This window comes from Phodopus roborovskii, unplaced genomic scaffold (genome assembly GCF_943737965.1).
Source record: "Phodopus roborovskii unplaced genomic scaffold, PHOROB, whole genome shotgun sequence".
Lineage (NCBI taxonomy): Eukaryota > Metazoa > Chordata > Mammalia > Rodentia > Cricetidae > Phodopus > Phodopus roborovskii.
The window spans coordinates 13,374,486-13,387,529 of NW_026126447.1; positions in this window are offsets into that span (position 1 = coordinate 13,374,486).

Genomic DNA, 13,044 nt, shown 5'->3' on the forward strand with positions numbered 1-13,044 from the left:
CATGTTTCTTTATATAATTTAATGTTCCTAAAAATTGAGACATCTTGTCTGTCTTATCATCATCTGTAATGATACAGCACATACACACTCTGGCTACTGAATTTAGAATCATGGATGTCCTAATATTTAAAGCACAAACTAGGCAGTACTTGAACATTCAATGAATGAATGAGTTCATAACAGTCTTATAAATTGGTTTCAGATGTTTTAGATTGTCTTTCTACACAGACTTGAAGACTAACATTACAATAGTACACAACACTCAAAATATTTGTGGTACTTTACCAGTTTCCTAATTTACAATGATTTAAGAACATTTTAAACAACTAAGACTGATAAAATATTTTTAGTGGGTAAGAGTTTAGATTGCTGCCATTTTCTGAGTGCTTTACAAATGTCAATGACTGTCCTCAATCCCAAACATATCTGACACCACGATGTTGTCAAAAGGAACCGTATCACAAATGTAGACACTGTGTCCTGCTCATACTGTACAAGTAAAAACTCTACAGTTTCAAAAAGTATAATGTTATATAACAAATTCTATAATTGTATTTGCCTCAAAACCCTAAGCCCCTAACTCATAGCTTAAGTGGAATTTTATTTATCTTGATGCAAAATAAATTGAAATATTATTTATAGTCATTCACTCAAGTACCAGCCTTTGCTCTTTTCCTGATAAAATGATTCAGAACTTTTAATAATGATTATAATTAAACAATGATATTTTTGCCCATCTGTTTTATGAGACAATAATCCAATTTGTAAATCGCTAAACCAGAAGGCCAAAGGCAGTGACGTTTATCACAGCTAGAGAATCAGATTATCACATAGGAAAGATTCTTGGTAGTCTTATTAAATGATGTATTTCTCAGGTGTAGCAGTGTTCCATCCCACATTTTAAATTCTTTAATGGCAATGTTAAAAAAAGAAAGGAAGGATGCTACTTCTATTACATATGAATGATAAAAATCTGTCTAAATGACTGAGAGAATTAATATCCAAAAGTAAAGCATGCCACTGAGGATCAAGGTAACACAGACTATTACTATCCACTGTGTTTAAATCAATTAATGTCACTTAATTTCAATTTGAAAGAGAAAGTTGCGTACTTTCATTGTAGTGGGTAATTAAGTCAAATATAAAAATAAAATTGTTGCATTCATGTTTAATTCTGTAAAACTATGCCTATTCTGGTAATCATTTGTTGTATTTACATCTATGGATAAAGGACATGCATTGCTGTTGTTATTATTTGTAGTCCCGAATATATAACAAAAGGTCTCTTGCATGTTAGCTACCCATTTTACATTTTCTTACTGTTATCATTTTTTTTAAAAATCCTTATATATGTATTTCTGACTTACAATGTGTGTAAAACTTGGAGAAATAGATTAGTTATTATTGTCAGCTAACAAAAAGTACTGTATCTAGGTAAGTACAATTTTTACTGCTATTTTATCAGATGAAAAATAATATATATCATCTTTTAACATTACTGATATATTCCAGAAAGTATATATTCAAATTGCCATCTTTGATTCCTAAGTTTTGTTGATTTATTTTTAGGTACAAATCAGTTGATTTAAAATTGCCATTTAATTTTAGGACATACCAGCCTCAATATAGAACACAGCATCTCTGTATGTGTTATTTGGGGCACCGCAGTGAGACCAGACTGGCGGAAAACCTACTCATAACTTATGGCACCGAAAAATGGCTAATAAGAACTTTAACTTAAAATTTAACAAAGCTAAAGAAATGGTTTTAGAAATAAAAGAACAAAGACAAGCAAGGCTTCTTGATAGCAGCATGTTTCTCTGTTGAACTCTGTTTTGCTAGATTCAAACAGAGATTTGGGCAACTCCTTTAAGGGCATTTTCCTGACTCAGCAAAAGAGGCAAAAACAAAAAACAAAAACAACAACAAAAAAACAACAACAACAAAAAAAAAACAAAACAAAACAAAACAAAAAAAACACATGGCTTTTTAAGAAACTCTGATAACAATTTGTTGGTATGTATCAGAGCTGGCAATGGCAATGACCACATCTCCAAGCCATCAACATGCTGCTGGTTGGCAGTGCAGACCAAGGCGGTGAGCACAGCTCTCAGTTCTGGCAGTAAAGGTGCCCGACACCATCTTGGATAGACTGTGGCTGAAACAACTATGGCTTTCATATTAGCGATGTTGTTGTTTATCAGATAAAAGACTCATGGCTACAAAAAAGAAAAAGATTTACAATAAAGACAGATTCACATTAAGAAAAACCACTAAAGGTTCACAGTGTATTTTAAAATATGCATAGGATTGGGAGAGAAAAAGAATAAAATGGTTTTAAAAAGACAGAGTTGAGCTGAGCACTTGGGTGACAGAGGCAACCAGATCTCTGTAATTACAAACTAAACCTGGTATGCAGAGTGAATTATAGGACAGAGAAACCCTTTCTCAAATAAATAAATAAATAAATAAATAAATAAATAAATAAATGTAAAAGAAACAAAGTAATAAAAAAGCCACATAAAGATGGAGAGAATCTAGAACTGTATGTTATTATATTGTCTTTATATCATTTGACTGCTGTGAAAATAACAACTGTTAAAACAATTGCTTCTGAATCAATCCAATTTATATATTTTAAAAATTCTTTGACTTCAAAATTTATGTCTAAGTACAGGTTACTGGGGAAAATGATTTCTATTTATGTTTCTACAGAAAATAACATGGTTTTATCAAGCAAGACCTCCCGAAGCAATGTCCACGGGACAATGCAGCCTTGCAGACCACTACAGCTAGGATTTCTGCATCTTCTTAGGATCCTCATGATAGTGCCCCCTACCTGCAGAAAGCCATTTGGAAAGAACGACGCCATAATTCCCAAATATTGTTTATAAATGTTTGTTTTCATTTATATGGGGTAGGATATAAACAGTTAGTAATCACAACCAATCTCTTTTTCAAGGTAAAGAGGGAATTATGCTATAGATATGGATACTGGTTGTTGGAATGGATTTTCATTTATTGATACAATTGAAGGTCAATTTGGTTATGTGAATATTTTTCCTTTTGTTTAGGTATGGTGTTTATATAGCTCATTTAGAAATGTAATGTATAATATAGTACAGATTATAGATAATTATCTATTATAGTTAAAGCTTAGAGTTAAATTATTTAGGTGTTTCAAGATACACAGAGATGAGATATATTTGAGATAGATAGGCATTTTTCAAAGCTTTCAAAGAACTACAGAATATGGCATTTAAAATGGTTTAGGGTTTTTCTTGACAGTGAGGCATAAATGCTCCTGGCAACACCACCTGTGTCAGAAAGGAAGATGGATATCAAAGAAATGCATTATGGAGCTTGCTTTCAATATGGCAAGAGTACCCATTTGAACAAGATACCGCTATTGTCCGGACTGTTTGACTTAATGACATATAAATAAAACATGCAGGACCCCAGGAACTTGACTGATGATACATGATGGACAGTGCTACAGTGTTCCTGTTTCAAGGAAGAGTCTGCCAGACAGACTGCAGGACATGAAGAAAATTGACTGACAAAATGCCAATACAGGTGAACAGTTTAAAGTTTCATACTTCGCACAGGAGTCTGCCAGACATACTATGGCCTATGGGCTGAAAATGGAAGATTACAGAAGAACTTCAGGTGACTGACCAGGCAGTGAGTTGTCTCTGTCATTTCTAGAATATATATATATTATCCTTCTGCGGTGTCTGAAGGAGTTGAAGACAGTTAGTTAGGTTATAGCTTTCTTTAGTTAGGATTACAGATAAGTTATATACAAGACTTTACACTCACAAAGATAGGATAGATGACAAAATATTTAAATCTTTCTAAATGTTTAAGGACTAAACATTGTTAACTGGGATTCTTATTTGATAACTGTTGTGTGATACATTTTGCTATGCTAAAGTTAAAACCATTCTTTTTATTTTAGACAGAAAAGAGGAGATGATGGGAGATGTCATTCTGTAAATATGTTTCTCTTATTGGTTAATGAATAGTGTAATGTTGGCCAATAGGAAAAGAAGATGGGAGGGACTAGGAGACAAGGAGGAAAGAGGAAGGAGTAGGGAGGGTCAGCATATAGCGACTGGAGAGAGCAGATACCGGCCCCACTTTCTGGTAAAATAAGACCACGTGGGAATACTTAGATTAATAGAAATGGGTTAATAATTAAAACAGAGAGAAACAAGTAACTGGCATACAGCAGTTATATCAAACACAGTTTAGAGTTAAGTTAGATAGGTTTTTCAAGATACACAGAGATGTATTTGAGATAGATAGGCATTCTTCAAACCTTTCAAAGACCTACAGAATATGGCATTTAAAATGGTTTAGGGTTTTTGTAACAGCGAGACATAATTTCTCTTGGCAATACAACCTGCACCAGAAAGGAAGATGGAAGATGAACATCTAAGAAATGTTTTATGAAGTTTGCTTCCAATATGGCTAGACTAGCCATGTGGACAAGATACTGCTCTTGTCTGGACTGTTTGACTTTGTGATGTATAAACTGGACATGCAGGATCCACAGAAAAGTGACTGACTGCTGATTCAAGATAGACATTGCTACAGAGTTCCTGCTTCATGAAAGAGTCTGCCAGACAGTCTACAGGACACAGAGAAAAGTGACGGACAAACTGCCAATACAAAAAGACAGTTTAAAGTCTCCTGCTTTGCTGAAGAGTCTGCCAGACACACTATGGCATATGGTCTGAAGATGGAAGGTTATAGAAAAACTTCAGGTGGCTTACCAGGCAATGAGTTGTCTCTGTCATTTCTAGAGTTTATATACTATCCTTCTGTGATTATAGTTTTCCTTAGTTAAGCTTAAAGATAATTTACATATAGGACTTTAACTCACAAAGATAAAATAGATGATGGAATATTTTCTTCAAATCTTGCTAAATGTTAATGGACTAAATAGTGTTAACTGTGATTCTTATTTGATAACTGTTGTGTGATATATTTTGCTATGTTAAGGTTAAAACCCTTCTTTTTATTTAGACAGAAAAGAGGAGATGATGGGAGATGTCATTCTGTATATATATGTTTCTCATACTGGTTAATAATAAAGCACTGTTGGCCAATAGGAAAGGAAGAGAGGAGGGACTAGGAGACAAGGAGAAAAGAGGAAGTAGGAGTCAAGATGGAGAGCCTGGAGAGAACAGAACCACCATTCCTCCGCTCTCGGTAAGACCACGTGGAAATACATAGAAATGGGTTAATAATTAAGACAGAGCTAGCCGATAAGAAAGTAGTACCTGGCCAACAGCATAATATCAAATACAGAGTCTCTGTACATTATTTGGGACAAGACTAGGCAGCGGCGGGCGGAAAAAAACGTACGCCTTACAAATAGCCTTATGAATAAAATTTTATTAGAATGCACTTGGGTCTTAATATTATAATTGAAGAAAACATGGTTCTGACTGAGACTGTATAGCCAGGAACATCTAAAATACTTGAAGATCTTTGATGGGAGATGTCATTCTGTATATGTTTCTCATACTGGTTAATAAATAAAGCACTGTTGGCCAATAGGAAAGGAAGATAGGAGGGACTAGGAGACAAGGAGGAAATAGGAAGTAGGAAGGAGGAGTCAAGATGGAGAGTCTGAAGAAAGCTGTATGCCGCTGGCTCCCCGGTAAGAGAAATACATAGATCAGCAGAAATGGGTTAATAATTAAGGCAGAGCTAGCCAATAAGAAACAAGTAACAGGGCCAACAGCATTGTATCAAATACAGAGTCTCTGTGTGTTAATTGGTGCTGGCGCGGCAGCAGGACAAGACCAGGCAGCAGCAGGCAGAAAAACCCGTACTCCTTACAGATCTTTTATAAAGACTTTATTGTCAAAAATAAGGTTTTCCAATATAGTTCAAGGACACTGTACACTTGAACTCATAGAGCATTTAACTTCAATCCGGACCTGTACAGGTCCAAAACAACCAAAATTTCAGCATGGGAGGACTTCAGAGATGCCACTGTGATTGAGAGTATGTTCTACTGTTCAGTGAGCTCTAAATGGCCCCCAGCATCCATCCACTCTGGGTAGCTCACAAATTCCTGTAACTCTAGTTTTAGGTATGTCTAATGCCCCAAATACACTATATCAAAATATATTGCATAATCTATAAAATTCACAAATAGTATAAAGATGTATTCAACTACCACATGATTTAGCAGTTGGTCTCTTGGTATTTTTTTTTCTGAATTGTTGAAAATTTATCTTTACACCCAATATTAGAGGATCTTAATTAGTTAATTAATTAATTAATAGCTTAAAGCCAAAAACGAAACAGATGTGCTATAATTATGAGTTGTTTTACATCATACCAAAAAATACCACTCAACACCAACTCTGAAGTAATTAATAATGCACAGAGCATAGATAAATCATTAAAAGCTTTGGCTATCCTCTTTATATACAGAATCATTGCATCTTACCAAGTGTACCTCTAATTCCACCCAATCTCAATCCTCTCCACTGAAACTGAACTTTATTTCTGAACTTTTATAGCCTTTATGGTTCCTAATTATGAAACTGGTTAAATGATCCTAAGCAATGTTATAATTCATGCATATATTTAATATATTTACAAATTCAATATCTATTTGACAATCATTTTCAGCAGTTATTAGTCTTATTATACCCGTTATACCCTCCTACACAAGATCTTACTTTTTGAGCTAAGAGATATTTTAGAGTTCACAGTATTTCAGAATGGAAGGAGTACAATAAATGTTTTAGAAAATATGATGCCTTTAGACAAATAATGCTCTAATTAGGTTTCTAAATAAGGAAACCAATTCAATAATACTACCTAGCTTTAGCATTTATGAAATATAACAGTGACCATCATGGCAAGATATTGATGAAGGTACAGTAAGTGGCACTCACATGTAATGGGTAAACACAGTTGTCTAATTGGACTTAAGAGCCATTAATCAATAGGTAAATCAGCTTTTTTGCTTATTAACTATTTCTTAAGAGAATCTACTACTGCCACATGTTAGGCCAGCATAGTTCCACACTACATTTTAAATCCTACCCTAATATCAACATTAACAACTATCCCTCATCAAATTAACTGTTTACAATAAGTGGAGACCATCATAGAAAGTCATAACTGGATACCATATAGTGATAACACATCATGAGGAGCCCAGCACCAACAAATAAAACTGCATGACTACTGTTGCATCTATGGATAAAGGAACATCACAGAAAAGGAGGTGGAAAGACTGTAAGAGTCAAACTACCATGATGTTCTCTGTAAAACAGTCTCTCCTAGAAATGGCTGCATAATCAGGACTGGAATGTCAGCATTAATGGACAAATTAACACTGAAGAGAAAATTATTGAAGAATCCCAGCCTTTAGTAAAGAGCTACAGGTATCGAATGACTGCTGGAGAAGGAGAATTAGTAATACTCTCCAATAAGCATGATACTCTCTATTGGTTATCTAATGTAGAACAATCAACCATGAAACACACTATACATACATAAATACGTACATACATGGAACTCACAACTGTAGATATACACGTATATATTACATATACGCATAAATATGCAAATTAAAAGACACTGTAAACTTGAGAGTGGTGGGAAGGGTTCAAGGCAAGGTAGATGGGAGATTCTGAGAAAGGAAACAAGAAGGAAAAATGGCAAGATTCTATTTCAACTAAAAACAAAGTATATTTGGATGTGAGGATTGTCTTTCATGGCTGATCTAATCAATTAAGACACATGCAGTCAAATATATGATAGAAAAATGGTAGTAATGATGGAGGAGTGTGGTAAGCCTGGTAATATTACGAAAGAATGTATAGCAAGATTTGAACAAGTTCATTGCTTTCATTTCCCTAATACTTGGTAAATCCTATGAAGGCAGACTGAATAGCTATCACATGAATTTATTTAATTGGCCACTTAATTTAAAAAGTAATATAATATCCTACTAATTAAATAGAAGCTTATTTTACAAAATAGTCTGAAACAAAAGGAGCAAGTTACCTTAGAATCTCTTTTCCTACATATGAAAGAGAATAACAGGAGGTGGAATTCTGTATTGCTTCCATGAAATACCATTAACCTCCACATTTTGAAAGATGGTTATACTAGAACAAAGCAAAACTTGCATTCTGGGTTATTATCATGAAACATGGGAAGAATGAACATCAGATAATTTTCAATATATATTACCTTTCAGCAGTTTCTTATGTTTGGTTGAAAGCTACAAAAAGTATAGCCTTCACATAACCTACTGTATGAACCTGTAAGTGCAATCAGGAAATAAAATTGTGTTAGTGATATGCATGTCATGCATGAGAAAATTTTAGAGATGATTTGTTTTTATGCAAAGCTAATAGTTCATATTGTAACTCATTTTTTCTATAGAATGTCCCTGAAATTTTAAATTATTTATTAATGCCATGTATGTACCATTATGGTTATAAATATTCATCATGCTGCCATAACCCCCTTATGTCTTTCCAGAAAAGCAGATTTTTGTGTCTCTTAAAATTTTCATCTTTTAAAATAGCAAGAGAGTACTATCTTAGCTTGTCACTATATATCAGAAACACACTTTTCCATCAGCAATTGCAGATATCATGGTTGAAATTATCTGTTAAAAGAAAAAAAGATGGAAAGTATATTTAATCAAAATTGCCTTTGAACTATCAACCTTAATAAAAACATGGAGTCAGGAGATGAATGTACTATCGTAAATTAGATGAAGCAAGTGCAGAGTTTTAGAAAAGCATGATTGACAAAGGGGTGTGATGTCATAGAAATAAACTATGGATGCAGTTCTGTAAGATGTTTGTTAGATTCTTCAATGCAATAGCATATGATATTTTTTATTTTGTCTTCAGTCTGGGGCAAGATACTTGATACAGGAAGCCACTGACAGTGCCCCTTTCAGCTCCAAAACTTGCTTTCTGGATGAAAGCAGATCTGTTCCCACAGAAAACCTATCATGAGAAAAGGGTGATAAGGTGGTATAAGTGGGGACCATACCTTCTATATCTATTGCAGGTCAAAGTATGGAGCAGTCAAGGCACAGCACGCACGAAAGCAGTCTATAATTTAAAAAAAAAGTTCTGACTTCTTTATATTATGTGCCTTTTAAGGTTCCAAGAGTTGACACTTCAATTTGTGTTTAAAATATCATGGGTAAATTTGTTTGTTCACTAATCCATTGAAGGGCATGGTTTGATTCAAATAGTGTCAAATAAAAATGAAATCCTACAAATTTCATGTTCAAATTTTGTGTATAAATAATTTACATGTGTTTATTTGAGTAATTCCTTGCATTTGTGTGTGTGTGTGTGTGTGTGCAATCAAATATGTGTGATCAGTAAGGGTACTAAAGACCAATAGAAGTGATTTCTCCTCTATTCATTTTAATAGAGCTGGTATTCCTGTTAAATTTTGTGCTTCTGTGTTAACTTGAGTATTTATTTATATTGCCATCACTCAAGTCCTGTTTATGTAGCCATTTTTCAAAGAAGCTGCTTCATAGCAAATTTCCTGTTCACATTGCTTACAGTCTTTCTGCCCCCTATTCTCTGATGTTCCCTGATTCATAGATGCAGGAGATATGATTTAGTTGTATTTGAAAGGCTCATGGTCTGCTATCTCTGTGTTATTTTCAGTTGTGGTTTTCTATGATGCTAAGCATCATTTCTAAACCATCATAATTTCTTTCTATATCATAGCCTTATAATCACAGATAAGCAGGGTTGCAGAGATAGTACAGCCATTAAATGCTAGGCTCACAAGCAACATATAATCACAGATAAGTATAGCTACCACCTGTCTTCAAACTTTTAATTTGAAAGAAATTCAATTTACTTTTTTTTTTTTTTTTTCAAATTCAGTTTAGTATTCCTGTGGAACTGCGATTTGACCTAGAATTTCACTTATACTGTCTTGCAACTTTTTCACTTTCACACTTTATATTTGTCTGTGATCTACACTGCAAACAAATCTTGCAACTTAGCAGGAATAATCCTTACAAACTACTTTCCTTTTCTTCCCTTTGGTGTCCTGATTACTGGGCAGACTATCTATCCTGATTAAGGTGCTTTTGGTCATTTGTCTATGGTCCACTGAACTGAGTCATGAGTCTCTGTTACTGAGATACATTCTCACCAGCTGCTTCTTTTCCTACCAGTATAGTGAGTAAATGCTTCAGGATGTTTATTGCTCTTAAAAGTACTATTGGCTATTTATCTGTAAATTAGAGAGATAATTTGTCATTGATTTCAGAATAATTTGCTACTTTTTAAATCAAATTTTATTGAATCTATGAATTTTTCAAGTGAAAATCCTGAGATATCCCACATTGCTTTGATATTTTTCTAATTATTTACAAATTTATAGTCAGTATTCTTCCTCATAAAAATTTTGCACATGTTTCATCAACTTTATACTTTTGTATTATTGATGTTTTAATAAATTATATTGTGTTATTAAATTCAAATTCCAATTATTTATAGCAAAACAGTTGGCTTTTATGTAAGGATTCTGTTGTCAAGTTTTAATATTATCACTTACTGCTTTTTTTCTTTCTATATTGATAAGTATTTTTTATATAAGCAAACATGTCTTATGTAAACAAAGGTCATGATTTTCCTTTGGTCTCATCACATATTCTTTTTTGTTAGGGTGCTGAATTAGCTTGGTTTTCTATATAAGATTCTTAGTCATATTTTTTCCTGATGCACAGCAAAACCTTGTGCCACTTCACTCTCTTTTGTTAAGATATACATTTAAAACTGAAATAGACTATATTATGTTCAGGGGATAATTCACTTAGTCCACTTTTCTATAATATATAAGTATTGTTGGCATTTTTTTACTTCATCAATCATTTAATCAGCTAATAAACACTGAAATGATAACCTGTCCTAAAAATGTTAACAAAAAATATTGTTAGAACAGCTTAAGTAAATAAAGTTCTATATTTAAAGGCTATCAGTACTATCTTTAAACATTTGGTTTAAGATTTAAATATTTGCTCATATTTGATGGAAAACTAATAAGGATATTTTCAGCTTGAGAAGAAAAACATGTTTTGAAATAAATGAGTCGGCATATTGTTTTTCTGTTGTGCTAACAGATTACCAATTGGTGCAATAAAAACAAGTGAAAACAGATTGTGTTTCAGGTCTTTATCTAGGTAACAGTGTAACCATTATAATAAATGCAAGAGAATTCAGGGTGTGTGTGTGTGTGTGTGTGTGTGTGTGTGTGTTGTTGTTGTTGTTGTTGTTGTTGTATATACTGACAACCACAGAGGATATAAAAATGTGATACTTCTGCAGCTGAAATTACATATGGTTTTGAGCCACATTACCTTGGTGCAAGGGACTGAATTCCTAACAAGTCAGGAAGCATTCCTATTCCTCCCATGGAAATGTATATTTATTTATTTACGTATGTATTTATTTATCTGTCTATTTATTTTTTTTTGTTTTTATACATCCTGACAATTGTTCCTTCCCTGCTTTCCTTCTAGGCATGCCATACACCCCCACCCCCTCCCATCTATTTCCCTTCATAAAAGAGCAGGCCTCTGAGGGATATCCACTGAATACCTCATAACAAGTGAAAATAAGACTAAGCACAAATCTTTGCATCAAGATTGACTGAGGCACCTCAGTAGGTGGAAAGAAGTCTCAAGAGCAAACAAAAGTTTCAGAAACACCCTCACTTCCACTGTTAAGAGTCCTACAACATCAACAACAATAAGCTAAAAGCCATAACGTATATGCAAGGGACCTAGCACATACCAATGAAGGCTCCATAACTTCTGCTTTAGTCTTTGTGAACTTCTATGAGACATACTCGTGTAATGATAGAGGGCTGTGTTCTCCTGTTATCTTTTACCCCTCTTGCTTCTACAATTCTTCTCTACCTCCTGTAAGTTATCTGAGTTTCACAGGAGGGGTGAACGGAGAGCTCGATTGGGACTCCATCTCTACCTATGATTTGGTTCTGGCTCTTTGCATCTGCTCCCATCAGTTTCTATTTAAAGCATCTCTGATAACTGATGAGATGACTGGGCTAGGCAACCATCTATGTACATATAAGAATAACATTAGGAACTATCTTATTTTATTTTTCTACTACAGGATGAAGGTTTTCCAGCAAACTGCTCCTGGACATACAAGCACTTTCCAGCATGGGCTCTTTCTCTTCTTTGAGAGTCTCAAATTTAACGAGTAATTGTTTGGCTACTCCCTAAGTTCTACTTCCAAGAAACACTCTTAACCAATGTTTTAATTTTGGTTTTATTGTTATGAAAAGACAACATAGTCACAACATGGTATGTACTCACTCATATATGGAGTTCAGACCTAGAGCAAAGGATCACCAGCCTATAATTCACAACACCAGAAGAACTAGGATACAAGGTGTATTCTAACAAATTCATATAAAGTCCCTAACAGAAGAGGGGAAGGTACAAGTCCCCCAGAGCACATGGGAAGTGGAGTGGCAGTGAATGGAGAGAGAAGTAGGAGAAAGAGAAGGGGAGGAGAGGAGAGCACTTGCGACTAGGAAGATTGAGTCAGGGTAGGAATAGAAGACAGAAGAGAGAGAGAGAGAGAACAAAAATAAAATAGGGAGCCATTATAGGTTTGAAGAGAAAACTGAACCTAGAGAAATGTCCAGAGACCTACAAGACTGCTGCCAACAACAATTTGAGCAACCATGGAAAGGCTACCATGAATGCCCTTCTCAGATAGTGAGATCAACAACTAAATTATCCACCATCATGAAGCCCTCATCTAATACCTGTTGGAAACAGAAGCAAACACCCATAACTAAACACTGAGTCAAACTAGAATCCAGATGCAGAGAGAGAGGACAAGACCAGGCTGCAGAAACACATAGAGACAGCTGACCTGAACAAGGAGGAGTTAAAGGGCCCCTAGACTGATAGCTTGGAATCCAGCATGGGACTGACTCAGGCCCTCCCGAATATGGGCCTCAGCT